The 7,369-nt window shown below is 52.0% G+C and overlaps 1 protein-coding gene across 1 annotated transcript in view; it reads right to left on the reverse strand.

Annotated features, from left to right (window-relative positions):
* Positions 1-3,763, reverse strand: part of ASB2 (ankyrin repeat and SOCS box containing 2) — a 48,228-nt gene extending 44,465 nt beyond the window's left edge. The window contains exon 1 of the mRNA XM_069560030.1: positions 3,438-3,763. The gene's annotated coding sequence lies outside the window, so the exon portion shown is untranslated. The remainder of the gene's footprint in view (positions 1-3,437) is intronic.
* Positions 3,764-7,369: the final 3,606 nt, after the last annotated feature.

The raw sequence follows: 7,369 nt of genomic DNA on the forward strand, positions 1-7,369 counted from the left end.
CAGAAGAGTCCAAGACTGTCCTAAACGAGCTGAGCACCACTTGCCAACCTGAATCAGGATGAATCGCTCACCAGGGGTTAGGACCCTGATGACGTTTTAGAAGATTATGTATTGATTGTTGCAAACTGCGGGCAGAGACTACCCCCAAAACAGGGGGAGAGAAATAGTGAGACGGGGAGACAGGGAAGAAGAAAAAACAAGGGGGGAAAACCTCTTTCCTCTTTTTTGTTGGAAAATATTCCATTTTCCAAGGAGAAGCATGTACTCTGCACAGGCCCAAAGGCCCGCAGTCTAAGGCAGGGCCATGAGCACCAGCTAAGGAAAGCATCAGTGAATGCCAAGTTTCCATTTCATATCTTTGGGTCCCATGCTATTGAGTCCCCAGGCCTCGTGGGTCACCTTCTGCTCAGTCTCCCAAGCGGAGGATGTGTCTCTTACCTCCCAGCCCTGAAGGGGCTGCTCCTGGCACAGCAAGCCCCCTCCCATGCCCCTCCTGGCCCACCTCCTCACTTTTTCCCACAGCAGCAGCTTGGCACATACAGGTCTGGCACGTACGGAGTACTCGAGACCCCCGCCCCGGTTTCTGCCCAGGGCTCAGCGAATGCTAGGCTTTGCCTTGTGCCAGAAGCCTGGGCTGGGGATGAGAAGGGGCCGGGCTCCCCTGTGTAGGTCTGAGCCTCTGATCACTGTTGCCCCAGCCCTCACATGCAGGCCAAGTATGGCCTTGCATGCTAAGTTGCTTCAGTCTTGTCCTACTCTTTGCGACCCTATGGAGTATAGCCCACCAGGCTCCTCTGTCCACGGAATTCTCCAGGCAGCGGGTTGCCAAGCCCTCTTTCAGGGGATCTTCCCCACCCAGGGATCGAACCCGCGTCTCATGTCTCCTGCATTGGTGGGCAGGTTCTTTACCACTAGCGCCACCCAGGAAGCCTAAGTATGGCCTTGCCCAGCCCTATTCTGGGCACCCGGAGAACACGGACTCTTTCTCATCCTGACCCATGGGTAGTAGAATGTTCTGGAAGCTCTAACTCCAAGCTCCAGAAGAGAAAGTCTCAGGTGGGGCAGGGGTGCTCTCCCAGAGCCCTCTCTCTCCTCACCCAGCCTAACCACATACAGGGCTGGCTGGAAATCTTTTATTCGAGATCACTCCAAAATCAGCTAGGATCCTTCTCCTTTTTGTTTCTGTTTGTTTGCTTGCTCTTGTTCTCCTGCCTTTGCTTAAATCTTTTTCTTCTCCTCCCTCTACTTTTCCTGTCTTTTCTACCCTTCTCTTCTGTCTCCTTTTCTTTAAACAATTCAGGCAGGTTAGGAATCACCTGACTTCCGTATGGAAAATCCCATGAACAGAGGAACCTGGGGGGCTATAGAGTCCATAGGGTCATGAAGAGTCAGACACGACTGAGCGACTGAGCGTGAGTTCAGTACTACCATCACCTCCCCACAACGTTTTCCTCGGCCACAAAGCTCTTAACAATTCATTTATACTCCCAAGCATTAATTGGTTCAAAAGAAGGTGCTGAGGATGAGAAGTAAAGATATAAACAAGTCCTGTGACAGCTGCCCCCTCCAGGAAGCCTGACCCTCTTCTGCTCAGCAGTGGAAGGACAGTGGGCGGGTCCAGGGATATTTTTGTGCCTCCTTTGGGAAGACTGTTTTGGATTCAGCTTGTCCACATTGTACAGCACCTTATGATGGTTCATTGGTGCCAGGACGGGTCTGTTTACTGCAGCGCTGGTTCCCTGGGGGACCTCAGAGACCATGGCTTAGGCTGTGGGCACTGGAGGCCCATCTGCTAAGAGGCCAGCATTTGAGTCCCATCTCCAACACCTCCTAGCTCTCTGGCTTTAGATGAGACCCTTAACCTCTCGGGACCTCAGTTTCCACCTTTGGGAAATGGGAGTGACCATCATTTCTAATTCGTGCTGCCCAGGAGAAGAGTCAGTGAGAGGAACTACCACAAGCGCTGGGCCAGCACCTGGCTCACGGTGAATGCGCAGTGAAGGCTCAGGTACGAGTGCTCTTATTCATTGTCAGGTCACCAGGGGTGGATCACACATGGTCCCCACCCCAAGGAGGAGGAGGAAGGTGACGCCCTCCCCTCCTACCAGGCCCTCGTGGGCTGGACTGTTTGTGCAAGAATGGATGATGCAACCTGGAAGGCTGCCAGGTGGTGGCAGCCGCCAGTCCTGGAGGGGGCTGTGCTGTAAACAGGCCTGCCATCAGCTCTCGGGACCTGTCCAACTGTTGCAGAAGTGACTGGAGTCTGCCCCTGGCTGCCCCACTGTGCTCTGCCCCGGGCCTCAGACCGCAGAGGTCAGGGGCTGTGGCTGGTGCGCTGGCCCCGCTGGCTCTGCCTGGGTGCTTGTGAACTCCCTCAACGGCTGCCTCGTGCATAAACTTTCCCGTTGTCGAGGCAAGCTCTTCTATCCTGTGCTGGGGGCTCAACTTCTGACCTGACTCAGGCCTTAATGACTTACCTAAGGGTCTCTGCCTCCCTGCCTCCTCGTTCCCCTGGCTTTGCAGGGAGCTGCCTGAAGTCAGATCCTCCCCACTGCTCCTCTGCTCAAAAATGATCAGAATGTGTTCCATCCTCTTGCCTGGCCTGGTGGCAGCAGTATCTCCTACGCCTGCCCCCATTCCCGACTTCCCCTTCTAGCATCACCACTACTTCTCACCTCCTGACCCTTGGCTATAACCACACGGCTCTCCCTACTATCTCCGCAGACCCACCCCAGCTTGTCTGCCTTTGCCCGAGCCGATCCTCCAGCTGGAGGTCCCTGTCCCACCCACCCTCCGTGCATCTGAGACACCCATCCATCTTTTCAAGGGCCAGCACTTCCTTGAATGCGTCCTCGTGTTTACACACACACCCTTTTTCATTCTTTACGTGGTATCTTAGTTTTGTTTGCAGATTCTATTTCCTTTCCTAAATGCCAAGTTATTGCAAATACAGCTCGTGGCATCCAAGGTTGCTATCACCACCACCACTCCCCCACACACATACACACAATCCTGCCCATACATAGATGTTCCATAGACACTCCATAAATGGCACATGCAATTAATGCCCCCGTGCATGAAAATCTCTCCTCCCTCAACCTAAAAGCATTTCTGAAAGTCATTTGTCTGATACAGACATTGCCCAAGGCCTATAGAACCAACAATAGCATCATTGATAACTCCTTTTGCATTGCCATTTTTAGAAGTACACAGTAGAATGATACTCTGAGCAAGAATCCTCTGGAAGATTGGACAAGTACATGCAAACGGCTGATTCTCTGTGCCCCCAATCCAAAATAAAAGTCACCAGCCTGCTTTAATAACTCAAGAGAATAGGAGAAAGAGGGAGACACACAAACATACTTTGACACCACAGCGGTTAAGTCCCAGCCCGACAAGCAGTCTTTCTGCATAAGAAAGTTGAAAGCATGCATTACCTGTTAGGCTCTGAAACAAGGGTAAAATTCAGGGGTAAGAAAAAAGATTTTTCCTGAGAGTGTCTTAATTCAGAACGTGCTCCCTGAGTTTGCCTTCAGCCCTGGCCCTGGGCTTCTGACTGCTCTGCCAGGCAGTTCTGAAACGCTCTCCTTTGAAGCAGGGAGTTTATTTCGGGCCCATCGCATGACCAATGATGGCAAGCCAAACTATAAGATGTTATGAATCTCAGATTTCCTGTTTAAAGATTGCACTGAGGAAGCCGCGATCCTGGTCTCCTCCAGGCCGCGTCAATTACGGACTTGACTTCGGAGAGCATCTCGGAGCTTTGGCTCTCCCGTGACGTCATCACTTCTGATCCTTGACACGGAGGCCATATATGGGTATGTTTCTGGAACTCCCCAGGAGGGAGCGAGAGAGGAGAGAGATGCAGAGAGTAAGACACAGAGCTGGGAGAGAAAGCTGGAAGCAAGAGCAAGGAGGGAATTGTGGGAGAGAGGAGAAGGGAAGAGAAGAGAGAGAAAAGCAGAAAAGCGGGAAGAAAGGATGGAGAGAAGAGAGGAGGAAGGAGGGGAGTCGGGGAGGCTGGGAAGGAAGAGGGGACGGAGGGAGACTGAGAGCAGGCTGGAAGGCAGGGAGGAAGAAGGGCTGAGCAAGAGGGAAGCGAGGATGCGCGGTTCACTGCTGGGGCCTTTGTGAGTAGCAGGTGGCAGAGCCTGATATTTGGGGGTCCCAGGGTGGGAATCCAGCTGCTGGAGTCTGTGGGGTGGGCAGGGGAACAGATGAACAAATAAGCCTGTGGGCAAGCCCCGGGCAGCGGCAGTGGAGCCCTTCCTTCAGGCCCAGGGAAGAAATTCTCTGCTTCTGGACTCGATGGAGTAGCCCAAAATGTTAGCCTCGGGTGGCAAAGACTGCACACATACGGGCACACGCCCTGAGCATGCACGATGCCAGGCACCCACATGCCCATGTCTGAGCTCAGATCTCAGGTTACGGAGTCGGGGAAGCTGGAAATGTCACTTGGTCCACTCCTCTAAATGGAAAATAATTTCCATTTCAGAGATCACTTCCCCTTGCAGGATATTGGACTTGCGACCCCACAGAGTGGCTCACTTTGCATATTCCGTCTGGAAATTAGTCTTAGCGAGTTCAGCTAAAGTGCACATTAGAATCCTATTAAACTTAGCCATACCTGTCTCTACCCCAGAGATTCTAATTTAATTCATCCGAGGCAAGGCCTGAACAGCACTGATTTTTTTAAAACATTTCACTAAAGTGCAATATGCCCACAGAAAAGCAGATTTATCACAAGTATATATCCCATCAATTCACAGGCGCCCCAACACCTACATCAAAGAGAGACTACTACCTGCCCTTTCAACGCAACCATCTGCCACCTCCTGCCAAGGGTGACCACTCTTCCTGATGGCTAGTGACTCACATTGTTTTGAACTTCCTACGAGTCACACCAGTGTCTTCCCCCACTGAACAGTGTAGTCTGAGGTCCATCCATATTGTTTCATGTAGTTCCAGATTGTTCCTTCCCATTGCCATGTGGTTTTCCATGCTCTGAATGTATCTCAGTTGGTCCTTTGGGTGGTACCTAGTTTGGAACTATAATGGATATTGTAGCTGTGAACATTCTAGAACATGTCTGTTGGTGAATATCCATGCCTATTTCTGCTGGGCCAACACCTAAGACAGGAATCACTAGGTCATAAAATCAGTATATGTTCAGCTGCAGGAACACAGTTTTCCAGAGGTGGTGTACCAGCTTGCCCTCCCATGGTCTGTGTGCATGAGTTCCAGGTGCTCCATATCCTCACAAACAGTTGGCATTTTCCACCTTTTCTCACATTATCCATTCTGATGGGCAACACTGTTAACTCACTGAGGTTTTCATTTACGTGCCTCAGATTACAAATTACACAAACCTCTGAAAAGTCTTGGCTCCAGGGATATTCAGAGCCTTTGTGCAAGGCCCTGTAGATGGTCCTGTGGAATAGTCCTCTAGGGAAGGTTTATATGAAAACAGAAAGGAGTCAATAGGGGCACAGATGCAGAAGCAGAAACCAAACAACTGGTCAACCTGCAGGGCAATGGAAAGAAGGCCTGGCAGCCAAGAGAAAACCCCAGGGCTCACAGATGGCACCAGGAGGGTCCTCTCCTGATCCCACATAGAGCCTCCCCTCCCTCCCTCTCTAGCTCCTTACCTTGCTTCATTTATCTCCATAGCACTTCTCACCCTCCCCCAGAGTTATGATGTATTTATTTGTCACTCATTATTTATTGCCTGCCTGTCCCATCTGGAATAATGTTTCTGTTCACTGCTGTGCATCAGGGCCTACAATGATGCCTGGTGCATCGTTGGTGCTCATTAAATGACTGTTGCTATATGGGCTCACATGAAAGCCACACAGCTCCTGGGTCTAAACTAGGAAAGGCTGTGTCACAATTTGGCAGCTTCATCCTGGGTCATGGCTGCATAGACACTCACACTCACACACACACATGCACACACACCCCAGACATTTCAGGCTTCCCTCCGTGTTTATTTCAATCTGAATTCGATGAGTAAAGTTGGGGGGAGGGAGGCAGTTCATAGAGCCCCAAGCCTAGTAAAGACCAGAGAGGGAGCCAGTCCAGCATGTTCTCCATATGACGGTGACACCGCTTTCAGGCAGGAGAGAGAGAGAGAAGAGGGGGAGGGTGCTGTGGACTGGGATATGGGACTCAGTGCTGAGTCTTGGAACAGTTTGGACCCAGAGACAGCACATCACCAGCTAAAATAAGCACCCCTGAGGTCTTGGTGCCCTGGCCCCTAGCCCTGGCTGCCTCTTGATATCAGTTTATTTTGGTTTCAAGGGATGAAGAGGGACAAGAAAGAGTCAAATCCACACCCTGGGCAGAGTGCTGGGGTGGTGAGGACGAAAGGCAGGCAGCAGGGGTGGGGAGGGCAGATGAAAGCCCCAGGTCCTGGGAGGTGGGAAACTGCATCTACAGAAAGGAAGGAGGGGGCGAGGAGAAGGCAGAGAGAAGTCCCCCACCTCCTGCTTTCCTTATGATGAGCACGGTGTCCTCTGGGCTGTGGCTAACCAACAGTTCCTTTCCTCCAGAGCAATCGGGGCCCTCCTCAATCTCCCAGCTTAGGGGGGCCAAGGCAGGCTCCTGGAGAGAAGACCGTTTGCTTATTTATAGAGAGCAGAGCAGCTCAGATAGTGAAGAATCTGCCTGCAATCCAGGAGACCCAGGTTCGATCCCTGAGTTGGGAAGATCCCCTGGAGAAGGGGATGGTGACCCACTCCAGTATTCTTGCCTGGAGAATCCCATGGACAGAGGAGCCTGACAGTCCATGGGTCGCACAGAGTCAGACACAACTGAGCAACTAACAGTTTCACTTTTTTTTTTCAGAGAGCAGAGTAAGGGCATGACCTCACCCCTCAGATGGGAGAGCAGGGCAGGTCAGCCTCACACCCCTTCACACCCTAGATATGGAGGTGATACCCCCAAGGATGAGGGGTCATGGCCCCGCAGGACCCCTGGGGACTGGAGAAGGGCTGTCTGATCCCACCCTCCTCCCCTAACAGCCCGTGGGCATGTGAGGGAGGAACAACAGGATCTTGTAAGGGTTTCCATCACAGTGAGCAGATCCAAGACACAGACTCCACTGTGGAACACTGGGCTCTTTTCAGCTGCCTGGGGCTTCCTGGAGCCATGACCGTCCATGACTGACCCTCAGACAAGAATGGCCAGGACAGGCCAGCAAGACAGCCAGCTTCACAGCTCCCTGCTGTAAACCTCACTCACCGTTGTACAAATGGCCAGTCCCCTTTGGCGGGCTGCACTGAGTTACCCTGCCCAGAGACACAGAGGAAGGGCGTCTACCTCAACTCTCAGGCTTCAGCCTTCGGATACACAACCATCTACAGGGGAA

The sequence above is a fragment of the Ovis canadensis genome, chromosome 18, assembly GCF_042477335.2.
Source record: "Ovis canadensis isolate MfBH-ARS-UI-01 breed Bighorn chromosome 18, ARS-UI_OviCan_v2, whole genome shotgun sequence".
Classification (NCBI taxonomy): domain Eukaryota; kingdom Metazoa; phylum Chordata; class Mammalia; order Artiodactyla; family Bovidae; genus Ovis; species Ovis canadensis.